Below are 16,037 nucleotides of genomic sequence, written 5' to 3'. Positions count from 1 at the left end.
CATGTGTGATTAAAACCACCACATATTTCCTCAGTTCAAAGATGCATATTTTTTTCAATAAGAGAAGAAAGCATGTTACTATTTTAATAGTTGGCACCGAGCTTTCCTTATGGCTCAACTGGTAAAGAGTCCACCTGCAATGTAGAAGACCTGGGTTTGATCCCTGGATTGGGAAGATCCCCTGAAGAAGGGAAAGGGTACCCACTCCAGTATTCGGGCCTGGAGAATTCCATGGACTGTACAGTCCATGGGGTCTCAAAGGGTCGGACACGACTGAGAGAATTTCACTTTCACTTTCCAGAATTCCACTGAAGAGCACGACCCATTTCTTGCAATGGTATTAAACATTCATGTTGATGATCTTTCCAGTGCTGTTTTCAAATTGCCCTCTGTTATCCCTAACTCCTCAGTCAGAGTCTATTATAGACAACCACCTTGTATTCTGAAGCCTTGGTGAATACAGAAAGAATGGTGGTGCCTGGGTAGAATGAAGCAGGAGGAGTTAGGACCACAGAAACAGATGCTGAAAGAGAGGGTGTGTGAGTACTCAGTTGCATTCAACTCTGTAACACCCTAGACTGTAGTTCGCCAGGTTCCTCTGTCCTTGGAATTTTCCAGGCAAGAATGCTGGAGCAGGTTGCCATTTCCTCTCAGGGTATCTTCCCAACCTAGAGATCCAACCCGCGTGTCCTAGGTCTCCTGTACTTACAGGTGGAGTCTTCATCACTGAGCCACCTGAAAGACACGTAAAAGCCAGGAAGCAGTAGAGAGGCTGGCTGCAGTGTGGACTAACTCAGAGAGAGGCAGACACAAGGAAAACTGCAGCTGAGGAGGCAGGGAAGGGAAAACAGGTATATCAGGCTAGAAGGCCTGAGGCTGTTATATGGAAAGGGGCTTTCCAAGGGACAGGCAGGTACTTATTTAACACTATTGGGATGCGAATTCATGAAAATTTTGTACCTTGAATTTTCTGTAAAATACAATCTCAGAAGCACTTTCTATGTTAATCACAAATTATCTTCATGAATATAATTTTCAGTGGTGTCATAATATTCTATTGAGCAAATTTTCCATGAATTACTTAACATTTTCCTGTTTTAGACTTTTAAGTAAATTCAAATTTTTAGCTATTAAGGATGATGATGCTATGAGTATCTTTAAGTAAAAAACTTTTTCATAGTTATAATAATTTCCTCATGACAAATTGCCTGTGATAGAATTTACTAGTTCAGATGATATGAAATTTTTTAACTTTTGCTAATATTGGTAAAGTCGTTTCTATTCCTATCAATACTGAGGGGAATCCTAATTTCTCTACACAAAAGAAGCTCTCTATTAACTTCCACTTATTCTCTGGAGAGAGATGTTTTTAAGAGTGGTATTCTCAGCAGCACTCTTAAGTCAAAAGATATGCCTATTTGAACTTTTGGTAGATAATGCCAAATTACCTTCCAAATAGGCTATACTACTCACACTCCCATTAACTGTTAAGAAAAATACTCATTCCTCCACATTTCTGCAGACATGGGTATTACAAAATTTATAGCTATTTTGGTTAATCAGATGGTCAAAGATATCTTATTTTTTTTTTAACTTACATTTCCACAACTGCTAGAAAGGCTGTCTTTTCATATTACTAGCGATTTGCATTTTTCACCTGTGAATTGCTTGTTTACATACCTTGCCCATTATTCTATTAGACTGTTCATATTTTACCTATTGGTTGTAGAAATCCTCTAAATATTACAAAAATATATTGTCTATTAAATGTATTGTAATTATTTCCTTCCCTTTTTTAGTGCTTTTTATTATACAGAAAATTTTAATTTGTATGTAGTCAGTTCCCTCTGTATTTCCCTCTTGACATCCGTGTTTTTTTTAATCTACCTTAGAAAGGCCTTACCCATCCAAGATTACAAAAATCTTCTCGGAAGTTTTATTCTAATGTTTTTTCTATTTAGCTAATTTATATGAAATTCAGTTTTGTATACTTGTAAAGTGTGATTTCATTTTATTTTTCAAAGAAACATTAGCAGTTGTCCATTTATTACAAAATAAATTCATAGATTTCTTGGATTTACTTTTTTTGGGGGGTGGGATAAGGGGAGCAGTTGGCTGTGCAGCTTAGAAGACTTTATTTCCCTGACCAGGGACTGAACCCAGGTCTCTGGGCCCTGGTAGGGAAAGTGCCAAGTCCTAACCATTGGACCACCAGGAAATTCCTTTGAATCTAGTTTTATACTCTCAGATGATTACATTATTGTTTCCACTTTGGGCTATTATGGTAATAGTTCTATGAATATTTGTGTACAAGTTTTTGGTGGAGGTGTGTTTTCAATTCTCTTGGGTATAGTTATAGGCATATATACTTATATGTATATATATTTGGAATTACTGGGTGATATGATAAATCTATTTATAACACTTTGAGGAAATGTCAAATTGTTTTCCAAAATGATTACACCATTTTACATTCCCACCAGCCATTTATGGGAATCCTAATTTCTTCAATTCTTCATCAATATTTATCGTTCATTTTTTAATATAGCCATCTTAGGGAGAATGGAGTTGTATTTCATTGTGGTTTTGATTTTCATTTCCCAAATGACTGATGAGATTAAGCATCTTTTCATGTCTTCATTTACTCCTATGTTTTCTTTTAAGAACTGTATGGTTTTAGTCTTATATTTAGGTCTATGATCTATTTTAAGTTAATCTTTGTATATGTTCTTTGAAGTAAGAATCTACCTTCATTCTTTTGCATGTGGTCATCTGTTTTCTCAGCATCATTTGTTGACAAGACTATTCTTTCTATCAAGGAATGGTTTAGCAAGCACCCTTTTTGAAAATTAGTTGACCATAAATTCATAGGTTTATTCCTGGACTCTCCATCTTATTTCATTGATCTAAATGTCTATCTTATATCAGTACCACATAATCTTGATTATTGTAGCTTTATAGATGCTTTGAAATCAAGAAATGTGAGTGCTTTGTTCTTCTTTTGCAAGATTGTTTTGACAATTCTCAGTGCCTTGCAATTCCATATGAATTTTAGAATCAAGATATCAATTTCTAGCCATGTGAGATTCTAATAGGAATTACACTGAATCTGCAGACCAATATAGGGATTGTTATCTTAATAATATAGCTCCTCTGATTCATGAACATGATATGTCTATTTATTTAGGTTTTCTTAAATTTCTCACCACCCTCATGGCAGAAAGCAAAGAGGAATTAAAGAGCCTCTTGATGAAGGTGAAGGAGGAGAGTGAAAAAGCTGGCTTTAAACTCACAACATTCAAAAACCGAAGATCATGGCATCCAGTCCATCCAGTCCATGGCATCACTTCATAGCAAAAAGATGGGGAAACAATGGAAACAGCGACAGACTATTTTCTTAGGGTCCAAAAATCACTGCAGATGGTGACTGCAGCTGTGAAATTGAAAGATGCTTGCTCGTTGGAAGAGAAGTTACAACAAACCTAAACAGCATATTAAAAAGCAGAGACTTTACTTTGCTGACAAAGGTTCATGTAGTCAAAGGTATGGTTTTTCCTGTAGTCATTCATGTATGGATGTGAGAGTTGGTCCATAAAGAAAGCTGAGCATCGAAGCACTGACGCTTTTGAGCTGTGGTGTTTGAGAACTTGAGAGTCCCTTGAACTGCAACGAGATCAAACCAATCAATCCTAAAGGAAATCAGTCCTGAATATTCATTGGAAGGATTGATGCTGAGGCTGAAGCTCCAATACTTTGGCCACCTGATGCAAACAGCCAACTTGTTGAAAAAGACCCTGATGCTGGGAAAAATTAAAGACAGGAAGAGAAGGGGATGACAGAGGACAAGATGGTTGGATGGCATCACCAACTCAACGGTGAGCAAGCTCTGGGAGATTGTGAATGACAAGTAAACCTGGAGAGCTGCAGTCCATGGGGTTACAGAGTTGGACATGACTTAGCAACTGAATACATGTTGTCACAAATGCAGAATTTCCTTCTTTTTAAAGGTTGAATAATGTTTCTTTATACATATCATTTAAATTAGATAGAAGAAAAGCATTCCAAATAAAAATACATTTATAGCCTCTCATATTTATCTGCTGATATGTAATTATCTTTACTGGTATTCTTTTATTTCTTTATATGGATTTGAGTTGTTGTCTAGTGCTCTTTCATTTGAACCTAAAGTACAACACTTAATATTTCTTGTTTATCACTTTTTATCTGGGAATGTCTTTTTTCTCCTGTGGTCTTGAAGTACAATTTTATTGACTATAGAATTCTTGTTTGACTTTTTTTTTTTCTTTCAGTGTTTGAACACACCATCCCTCTGCCTTATATCATGTGGGGCCTGAAGGCCTCTATAGTATCTGAAAATTTTATCAGCAGGTGACCTTAATGAGGACCTCTTGTATTTGATGAGTTGCCTTTCTCTAGTTATTTTCTCTTTGTCTTTGCCTTTCGACAGTATGATTGTTGTCAAGGCAGTCAGCATGGGGGGCGGGGGGAAGAATTTTGAGACACATTATATCTTAGAAGAGAAAGAATTTATTGAGAACAAAGGGCTTAGATAGTGAGGGCTGCTGCAAAGACTGTGGGCCAGCTTCCTGACAGACCAGGAGGGGCCAACAGGATGCTATTAGAACAGCAGGCTGCTCAAGGGAAAGCCAACAGTTTGGCTTATGGCCAATTTTTATAGTCTCAAGACAAAGAAAATTCCTAAGGGGAAGGGTGGCATTAAGTCATTGGTCAGTGGTCTTTTGGTGCCCACTTTGCCTAATACGGAGATGGGAGTTGGCTGGTTAGTGACAGGATGGCTCATAACAAACAGGATGGCTCACAACAAGCAGGATGGCTCATGGCAATGGTTGTCATGGAACTTGGCTAATTCTGGAGTTATTGCCCCATGAACTCAGTATAGGGCTCCACAACTATCATGGCTAGATAATGGTTTATCTGAGTTTTTCTACTTTGATTCATTGAGCTTGTTAAATGTGCAGTTTAATGTGTTTTGAAACCAAATTTGAGATTCTTTCCACCATTACTTCTTCAAACATCCTTTATAGCCTTTCTGTCTCTGCTCTCTTTCTGACACTCCCCTTATGTGTATATTGATATTCCTGATATTATTCCACAGGCCTATGAGGCTCTGTTTATTTCTTCTTTAGTCTTTTTCTCTCTGAAAATAAATAATTTCAATTAATCTGTCTATGAGTTTGCTGAGTCTTTCTTATGCCAGTTTAAATATGCTGTTGAGTCTATCCACTAACAATTTTATTTCAATTATTTCACTTTTAAGTGACAGAATTTCTATTTGTTTCTTTTCACAATTTATTTCTTTATTGATATTCTCTATTTGGGAAGACACAACTCAAATTTTATTCAGACATGGGTTCCTTTAGTTCTCTTAACATGTATAAAATAGCTAATTTTTAAAAAATCTTTGCCTAAGAAATCCAATGTCTTGGCTTCCTCAGGGACAATTTCCATTGACTGTTTTTTGTTTGTTTGTTTGTTTGTATGGACCTTACTTTCCTGTTTCTTTGCATATTTTATATATTTTTTGTTGTTATTGAGAACTGGACATTTAAAAAGACATAGTGTGTAAATTATGGAAATCAAATCCTGTTCCTTGCAAAGTTTGTTGTTGCTGATAAGTATTGTTTGTTTGCTAACATTCCTGGACTGTAAAATCTGTATTCTTTGTGGTGTGCAGCCACTGAGCTCTCTGCTCAGTTAGATAAGTGTCAGTTTATGACTGGACAAGGATTTTCTTAAATGACCCTCAGCCTTTGCTGAAGGACTTTGAGTGTTGGGGCATGCCTTCAATGCTCCCACAGGCAGTTTACAATTCTGTTTTAGACTTTGCTTCCTGTTTGTACAGAGTCTCAAGCCCAGAAATGAGAAGCTGAAGCCTTCACAGATCTTTCCTGAGCATACGAATAGCTCTGCACATAGATGCAACCCTCTAGCTTCCAAATAATATGTCACAACTTTTCTAAGTTCCCTATGACTGCGACGGACCGCACAGAAGCGCGGCGGCTGCGACGGACCGCGCAGAAGCGCGGCCGAGAGGAGCTACCCCTCGCCCAAGGTCACGGGCAGCAACGGAGAGCGCCAGGCAGCGACGGCACAGGAGCGGCTGAGAGGAGCTACCCCACGTCCGAGGTCAGGGGCAGCAGCCGAGAGAAGCTACCCTATGCCTGAGGTCAGGGGCGGTGGCTGAGGGGAGCAACCACACGTCCAAGGAGTAGCGGCTGCTAGGGCGCAGGAGGGCCGAGAGGAGCTACTCCATGTTCAAGGTCAGGAGGGGTGGCCGTGAGGAGATACCCCTCGTCCAAGGTAAGGAGCAGCGGCTGCACTGTGCTGGAGCAGCCTTGAAGAGATACCCCACATCCAAGGTAAGAGAAACCCAAGTAAGACGGTAGGTGTTGCGAGAGGGCATCAGAGGGTAGACACACTGAAACCATAATCACAGAAAACTAGCCAATCTGATCACACAGACCACAGCCTTGTCTAACTCAATGAAACTAAGCCATGCTGTGTGAGGCCACCCAAGACAGATGGGTCATGGTGGAGAGGTGTGACAGAATGTGGTCCACTGGAGAAGGGAATGGCAAACCACTTCAGTATTCTTGCCTTCAGAACCCCATGAACAGTATGAAAAGGCAAAATGATAGGATACTGAAAAGAGGAACTCCCCAGGTTGGTAGGTGCCCAATATGCTATTGGAGATTAGTGGAGAAATAACTCCAGAAAGAATGAAGGGATGGAGCCAAAACAAAAACAATACCCAGTTGTGGATGTGACTGCTGATAGAAGCAAGGTCCGATGCTGTAAAGAGCAATATTGCATAGGAACCTGGAATGTTAGGTCCATGAATCAAGGCAATTGGAAGTGGTCAAACAGGAGATGGCAAGAGTGAATGTCAACATTCTAGGAATCAGAGAACTAAAATGGACTGGAATGGGTGAATTTAACTCAGATGACCATTATATCTACTACTGTGGGCAGGAATCCCACAGAAGAAATGGAGTAGCCATCATGGTCAACGAAAGAGTCCAAAATGCAGTACTTAGCTGCAATCTCAAAAACGACAGAATGATCTCTGTTTCCAAGGCAAATCATTCAATATCATGGTGATCCAAGCCTATGCCCCAACCAGTAATGCTGAAGAAGCTGAAGTTGAACGGTTCTATGAAGACCTACAAGACCTTTTAGAACTAACACCCAAAAAAGATGTCCTTTTCACTATTGGGGACTGGAATGCAAAAGTCGGAGATCAAGAAACACCTGGAGTAACAGGCAAATTTGGCCTTGGAGTACAGAATGAAGCAGGGCAAAGGTTAATAGAGTTTTGCCAAGAGAACTCACTGGTCATAGCAAACACCCTCTTCCAACAATACAAGAGAAGACTCTACACATGGACATCACCAGATGGTCAACACCGAAATCAGATTGATTATATTCTTGGCAGCCAAAGATGGAGAAGCTCTATATAGTCAGCAAAAACAAGACCGGGAGCTGACTGTGGCTCAGATCATGAACTTCTTATTGCCAGATTCATACTTAAATCGAAGAAAGTAGGAAAAACCACTAGACCATTCAGGTATGACCTAAATCAAATCCCTTATGATTATACAGTGGAAGTGAGCAATAGATTTAAGGGGCTAGATCTGATAGACAGAGTGCCTGATGAACTATGGATGGAGGTTCGTGACATTGTACAGGAGACAGGGATCAAGACCATCCCCATAGAAAAGAAATGCAAAAAGGTGAAATGGTTGTCTGAGGAGGCCTTACAAATAGCTGTGAAAAGAAGAGAAGTGACAAGCAAAGGAGAAAAGGAAAGATATACCCATTTCAATGCAGAGTTCTAAAGAATAGCCAGGAGAGATAAGAAAGCCTTCTTCAGTGATCAATGCAAAGAAATAGAGGAAAACAAAAGAATGGGAAAGACTAGAGATCTCTTCAAGAAAATTAGAGATACCAAGGGAACTTTTCATGCAAAGATGGGTTCGATAAAGGACAGAAATGGTATGAACCTAACAGAAGCAGAAGATATTAAGAAGAGGTGGCAAGAATACACAGAAGAACTGTACAAAAAAAGATCTTCACGACCCAGATAATCATGATGGTGTGATCACTCACCTAGAGCCAGACATCCTGGAATGTGAAGTGAAGTGGGCCTTAGAAAGCATCACTATGAACAAAGTTAGTGGAGATGATGGAATTACAGTTGAGCTATTTCAAATCCTGAAAGATGATGCTGTGAAAATGTTGCACTCAATATGCCAGCAAATTTGGAAAACTCAGCAGTGGCCACAGGACTGGAAAAGGTCAGTTTTCATTCCAATCCCAAAGAAAGGCAATGCCAAAGAATGCTCAAACTACCGCACAATTGCACTCATCTCACACGCTAGTAAAGTAATGCTCAAAATTCTCCACACCAGGCTTCCGCAATACGTGAACCGTGAACTTCCAGATGTTCAAGCATGTTTTAGAAAAGGCAGAGGAACCAGAGATCAAATTGCCAACATCCACTGGATCATCAAAAAAGCAAGAAAATTCCAAAAAAAAAAAAAAACCCATCTATTTCTGCTTTATTGACTATGCCAAAGCCTTTGACTGTGTGGATCATAATAAACTGTGGAAAATTCTGAAGGAGATGGGAATACCAGACCACCTGACCTGCCTCTTGAGAAACCTGTTTGCAGGTCAGGAAGCAACAGTTAGAACTGGACATGGAACAACAGACTGGTTCCAAATAGGAAAAGGAGTACGCCAAGGCTGTATATTGTCACCCTGCTTATTTAACTTATATGCAGAGTGCATCATGAGAAACGCTGGGCTGGAAGAAGCACAAGCTGGAATCAAGATTGCTGGGAGAAATATCAATTACCTCAGATATGTAGATGACACCACCCTTATGGCAGAAAGTGAAGAGGAAATAAAAAGCCTCTTGAAGAAAGTGAAAGAGGAGAGTGAAAAAGTTGGCTTAAAACTTAACGTTCAGAAAACTAAGGTCATGGCATCTGGTCCCATCACCTCATGGGAAATAGATGGAGAGACAGTGGAAACAGTGTTAGACTTTATTTTTGGGGCTCCAAAATCACTGGAGATGGTGATTGCAGCCATGAAATTAAAAGACACTTACTCCTTGGAAGGAAAGTTATGACCAACCTAGATAGCATATTAAAAAGCAGAGACATTACTTTGCCAACAAAGGTCCGTCTAGTCAAGGCTGTGGTTTTTCCAGTGGTCATGTATGGATGTGAGAGTTGGACTGTGAAGAAAGCTGAGTGCCGAAAAATTGGTTCTTTGGAACTGTGGTGTTGGAAACGACTCTTGGGAGTCCCTTCGACTGCAAGGAGATCCAACCAGTCCATCCTAAAGGAGATCAGTCCTGGGTGTTCATTGGAAGGACTGATGCTGAAGCTGAAACTCCAATACTTTAGCCACCTCATGCAAAGAGTTGACTCATTGGAAAAGACCCTGATGCTGGGAGGGATTGAGGGCAGGAGGAGAAAGGGACAACAGAGGATGAGATGGCTGGTTGGCATCACCGACTCGATGGGCATGAGTTTGAGTAAACTCCAGGAGTTGGTGATGGACAAGGAGGCCTGACATGCTGCAATTCATGGGGTCTCAAAGAGTCGGACACGACTGAGTTACTGAACTGAACTGATGACATCTTATTCCTCATCTTTTTAAAAGTTTTTCAACTGCTTCTTAGCCTTGACCGGTAATACCACATCAGGCAGCTGTAATGTTAATTACTGCTGATTGTTTTCAACAAATGTCCAGAAGCCAGAGCAGTTTGCTAGTGATGAGTTCAGAGTGAGGTTAAAAAAAATAAAAAAGAAACCCCTGAGAATGGAGCTTTTAAACAAGTTATTAAGCTTGTAAAATGGTGATTATTCTCTAGAAATAGGGCTTTGGGGAGTTCCAAACTCTTTTTGTTCACTCAGTAGCTTCTAGATTGCTGATTTTCACAGCTACTGTAATTGCATGACTCTTCACTTGCAAGGCTGCATAAGGCACAGGTGAGGAGAGGGAGACAGGATCAAGGCAAGGTAAAATGCCACAAGATTTGCCATTTCAATTAAGGTTCAGAAATTTTTCTTAAATAAACACTTCTCTGATTGTTATTTGACAGCAGTGAATTTCCAGAATTCTGAAAAACCTGGCCTTCTCCATTTTTGCCAATGTTCCAAATGCTTTTATGGAGGAGATTTTCAGAAGCTCTTACTCTGTCATTCTAGAAGTCAAGAGCTTGATTGTGATCATTTATGTTTTCCTACTAATTTTTCCATTTTAGCTATATTGTCAAATATATTGATATAATAATTTTCCTTTAAACCACTGTAGTTATGTGTTCTTTTTTGTTTCTAACGAGTTTGTGATTTTTTTTGGTCTGTTTTTGATTGACCACGTTTATCTATTTTATTGGTTTTCTCCAGAAAAAATAGTATCTGATTTAATTGAAGCACTGGATTTCTTTTTGTATGTTTGTATTTTGTTCATTTCCATTTTTAACATCTATTAATTCCTGTCTTCTATATTTTTAGAGAATTTACTGTCCTTTTATGGACTTAGGTGTTTAGCTACTTTATGTTTAGCTTTTATTTTCTTCTCAAAAAGAAAATTTAAGATTATACACTTTTGTCTGAATAATGCTTTGGCTAAATTCAACAGGTTTTTATGTGGTCTACTTATTGCTAAATAATGTCAATTTTTGCTTCTTCTTTAACCTAAGTTTTATTTAGAATAATTTTTGTTAATGTCCAACTGTAGACGCTACTATATGAGACACTGTGCTGTGCTATGCTTAGTCCCTTAGTCATGTCTGACTCTTTGCAACCCCATGGACTGTAGCCCACCAGGCTCCTCTGTCCATAGGGATTCTCCAGGCAAGAATACTGAAGTGGGTTGCCATGCCCTCCTCCAGATATGAGACACTACTATATGTAAAGTAGAAAACCAACAAAGACCTAATATATAGCACAGAGAACTATACCCATAGTTTAATAACCTATAAGGGAAAAGAATCTGAAAAAATATACATATATTTTATATGTATAACTGAATCACTTTGCTGTAACCCTGAAACTAACACAACCCTGTAAATCAACTATACTTCAAATAAAAAGATTTAAAAATATCCAACCATAGAGAATTTAAATGTCTGTGTATTTCATTATTTTATTATACTTAAGAAATGTGGCTTTTATGAGGTCTGCTTTGGAGAATGTTGAGATTTTCTTTGTGATTTAATACATAGTTAACTTAAAAAATATATTCTAGAAATGACTAAAAGAAATTAATATTCTCTATTGACTACAAAGTTTTATGCATACAGAGAATTGAGAAGAGTCCCTTGTGCTATATACAGTAGGTCCATATTATTAGCTATCTATTTTATATATAGGTCAAACTAGACTTTGAGTCATTCATTTCTGAGTGAGGAAGGCTGCTACAGAAAAACAGAGGCAAAGAAAGTCCAGTATCAGTCAAAAACTTTTGAGTTGCACGTGCTTGGGTTTCAAAGGTCTAAATCATTATGAATTAGTGACCCAATGTCATAAAATAAATTTGCAAGAATTCCTGATGTTACAACAGCTAGCTTTTACTACCTCAGAGTAGATTAGTATTCCTCAGGCTAGGAGCAGGAGACCGGAAAGGAATTAAGAAAGTTGGAGACTGATGTGTCTCCTTGAGAAACTGACCAGCTTCCTTACCCCTCCCCACTCTGAGCTAACTTCCTTTGGTTAGAGGACAACTTCAGACAGAGTTGAAGAATCTAAGATCAGAAAGGATCTGCATGTTGCTTCCTGGGTGAACCTTGAAGAAGTGGCAAAAACTCAAAGTTCTCTAGCATGAAATATGGAATGGAAGCTGTAGAGTAGAAATGGTTGCATTCACTGACTAGGCAAATATTTCATAGGAGCTTCCAAAATTTTTCCAAGAGGGACATGGAAGTAACCAAGAGAGAGTCAGATCTGAAAAGGCCTTGAAATGAGGATAAAAATACTGCCTCTCTGACCTGCATGGACTAATGATCAGAGAACAATCAGGAATAAGCATCTAAGCAGATGCTAGAATAGACAGAAAATGATGCCCCGCTTCCCCAGCATTAAGTATGTCCCCTGAAACACAAATTTAACTCCAAGAATTTTTAAGGTAGTGTAAATGGAATATGGAAAATCTGAGCTAACTGACATTAGCCTGAACTGAATAAGATTACATTTCTGCTATCTAGAAGCATGAACACTTGAAACAAAAATTAAGTTCACTTACAAAAAAACTTTGTTTTGATTTTAATTTTTATACCTAAGGTTTTAAAAAAACACCCACAAGATCTATTTCAAAATTAACTTGATAGATGCATAAAGAATTGAAAATTGCCCTGTCTTCTTGATAGATTATACTTGCTACAAAATCTAAAATTTTTTCCATTTGATGCTTTTAGTTTTTAATTCAGCCTTTTCTGTTACTAATATTCTTTTTGTAAGCATTTATCAGATGTATTTTTTTTATATTTAGTGCTTTTCTTCTTTTTTTTAACTTTTTACTTTGTATTATGGTATAGCCGATTAACAATGTTGCAATAGTTCAGATGAATGGGGAAGGGACTCAGCCATATATATACATGTATTCATTCTCCCCCAAACTCCCCTCCCATCCAGGGTGACACATAACATTGAGCAGAGTTCCATGTGCTATACAGTAGGTCCTTGTTGGTTATCCACTTTAAATATAGCGGTGTGTATATGACCATCACAAACCCCGTAACTGGCCCTTCCCCACCACCACCATGGCAACCATAAGTTCATTTTCTAAGTCTATGAGTCTCTTTATCAGATACATTTTTAATTCGATAATTTTAAATCTTCTTGTGTTATTTTAATTTTGGTGTGTCTTTTGAAACAATATATATAGCTGGATTCTTTTAAAACTATACTTGTACTTTTCCACCTTTTAATAATTTATTATGATTAGTGATGTGTTGAATCCATTCAAGTCATGTTCTTTTATGTTCTCCATTTACTACGATTCTTCTTAGGTCTTGTTTTTCTATTTCCTGCTTTTTGTTTCTTGATCAAAAAGAAATTTTGTTCACTTTTTTTTCCTCTAATGGTTTTTAAAAGGTTATCTGCTGAATTCAGTGGGAAAAGAATCTCTACCCCTTTCTGTTTCAAATTCATTTTTATCCCTTCCTGTCTCAACAAAAACTATGGAATCAACACCACCATGCTCTGTGGGAAAAAAAGAAAAACTTTCTGCTCCCTTAGCTCTGCTGGAAGCTGGAGGGTGCTAGGCCCCTGTGTAGTAGTGCATAGAATTCTAGCTTTTTTTCCTCCTTTCTCTGTATATTGGGCTCAGAGATTACACTGTGTCTCTATGTGAATATGGACAGTTAGCATTTACCAACATGTATCTGTCTACTTTCTCTTGTTTAAAAAAAGAAAAAAAAAACTTTAAAAAATGGGGTTATAGAAGGTCAGCAAAGGGTGGGTTTGAGATGTTGGGTGGGTTAAGTGGGCATTTTGACAACATGGCTTCTCCTTTGGCATGTTTAATTGTGATGTTTAACGGACATCCTTGCAGTTTAAGATGACACTTTTAAAATAAAATTCTCTCCTAATGATGACTTGAGCCCTGCCACTCGATGGGAGAATCAGCAGAACCTGTAGGATCTTATTTGCAATTGACATTCTCTACTGTAATTTTGTTCCTGTTTATTTTTAAATTTTTCTTTTTGTTTCACTGGAAAGGAAAGATGATGCTCAGTTTTAAACGTTAAAAGTGTACAAGTTGCTTTGTTACAATAAAACTAAATGTGTACACAAAAAAAATTAAAAAATTAAAAAAATTAAAGGTTATCTGCTAGCTCTCCTTTGATGCCACCATAAAGTTGGATGAAGAAAACTTGCAAATTGCTTCTTTGGCTCAATTCCATTTCTCTCCAGTACCTGGGAGCTCCTCCAATTCCTCCCCCTTTTCCTCCAAGCTGGAAAAGGAGGAAACTTGAGAGAAAAGACAAAAGGTGGAATCAGAGGGAGGAAAGAGAAGCAGAGGTCAGGAAAGAGTGTATATTCTCTTCAGCACATCTACCACTGACCCAACTGATCCTTATATTATTACAGGTGACATCAACACTAGTACCTGGAGTTAGGAAGGTGAAGGAATGTTCTTATGGGTATGGAAGCTAGAGAAGAGTGATGGTCAACAGCTGGGTCCAGAAAGAGCTGTCTGAAATTGCAAATTACACTTCTTTGAAGAGTAGAGTCTGTCTGTCCTAGGATTTTTGCCAGTTCCGCTAAACAAAAGACTTCATTGTGTGGGTTTTTTTTTCTAATTCTCTGATACTTGCATGAGTGTGGTCTCTTTTTCCCAATGAGATTAAAACTCTTTATGAAAAAGGAATTTAATAGCTAGTTCAAAATTAATTTATAACAAGGCTGTCAGTGCTGAGTCATGAGAAACTGTGGCAAAAAGTTGGGTTAGGACAATAGAAACTGGTAAATTTAAAAAGTTTATTAAAATTCTAATATTCCTAAAGGATTGTGGCTCAAGGAAGACTCTCTGTTGGGACTGGAGCAAAGAGAGGAAAACTAAATTTCCTCCAAGAGAATGCTTGAGTAGTTGTTTACTGGTGCAGAAAAGCCAAAACTATTCTAGATCTGTTTGCTTCTATCTTCTCAATTAATCAAAATGGACTTCCAATAGAAAAGGGAAGAATTAACATTGGAAAGAAAGGTCTGAGGTAGATAGAAAGATAATAAAGATACCAAACCCCTATGAACAGGTTGACTCCTCAAATTCCAGAAAATCTCATTCTCATGAAGTAGAAAAATTAAAGGTATAATCCAAAAGTCCCTGTATGCAACACTGAGAAACCATAAAGAATAGATAAAGAAGGCAAATAATCTCCTTATTTTCAAATAATGGGCAACAAATGGATTCTGGACACAAAAGACAAACAAGGTAGGGTGCTGAATTCAAGCAAAAATTTTTTAAAAATTAAACTTTGTCTTTTTAGTATTTAGAATGACGAGTCATGGAATTCACCAATACAAATTGAACTAAATGAATGTTATTTCTGTTTTTACAGAATAACTAGGATTATAACAAGAAGGATGGTATTAGATTCCCTGAGTTTGGCAAGTTTCTCCTGATAGTAATGTTACTTGTATGGTTAAATAAGAGCTAGATAAAAATAGGGTCAGAAATTCTGCAACTGATTGAGCAAGTATATACTAGATATCTACAGAGGGTTGGTAAAAGAGATTGGTATTCACCCAAAGCTGTAAATAAGTAAAGAACTGCAGGGCCTGGTCTTTAACACTGTCTAGGTTTGTAGATTTTAAGTTACTAAAATGATATAAAGGAGGACCTGCTTATCAAATTTTCTAGATACATAAGAGTTTAGTAATATGATTGATGATAGGATCAAGACTCAAAATGATCGCAATGAACTGGAATGCTAGGCTAAAGTTTAATGGGAGCAGATGCAGGTTTTGTGGGGCCTGAAGCCTATAGAATTTGGAGGGGCCTCTTTAATTTAAAAAATTATGAATGCAGAAAAATAAGGGAATAAAATAAGAAGTGAATATTTATTAGCATGATAAAGAAATCACCCCAGCCTTGGAGCTAAATCTTTTTATCCAACTCCCAACATCTCCCTACATTCACAGGGGTCATACAAATAGAAGACCCTAAAGCTTAAACTTTTTTAGCTTCAGTGTATAAGGACTTCTGGCAATAGTTCTTCATATATCTTAAAATAATTGAGCTTTATTTCAAAAATACAGGCTGGGGGATACTGTTTGACCACAATCTTACTATGCATCAATATTGTGACAGCAAATTAAAATGATCCGGCTCAGGCAAGTAATAGTCTAAATTTACCATATATATAGATCAGATCAATTCAGGGAGCCCAGACTAAAAACAAATATTGGCAAACCAGAGCATGCACAAACGGGAGAGAAAGAATATAATGAGAGAGTCTTTAAAAGCTGTGTCATGAG

Source organism: Dama dama, chromosome 19 (assembly GCF_033118175.1).
Source record: "Dama dama isolate Ldn47 chromosome 19, ASM3311817v1, whole genome shotgun sequence".
In the NCBI taxonomy this organism is placed as follows: domain Eukaryota; kingdom Metazoa; phylum Chordata; class Mammalia; order Artiodactyla; family Cervidae; genus Dama; species Dama dama.
The sequence above is the reverse complement of the archived record's forward strand: the minus strand, read 5'-3'. Positions refer to the sequence as shown.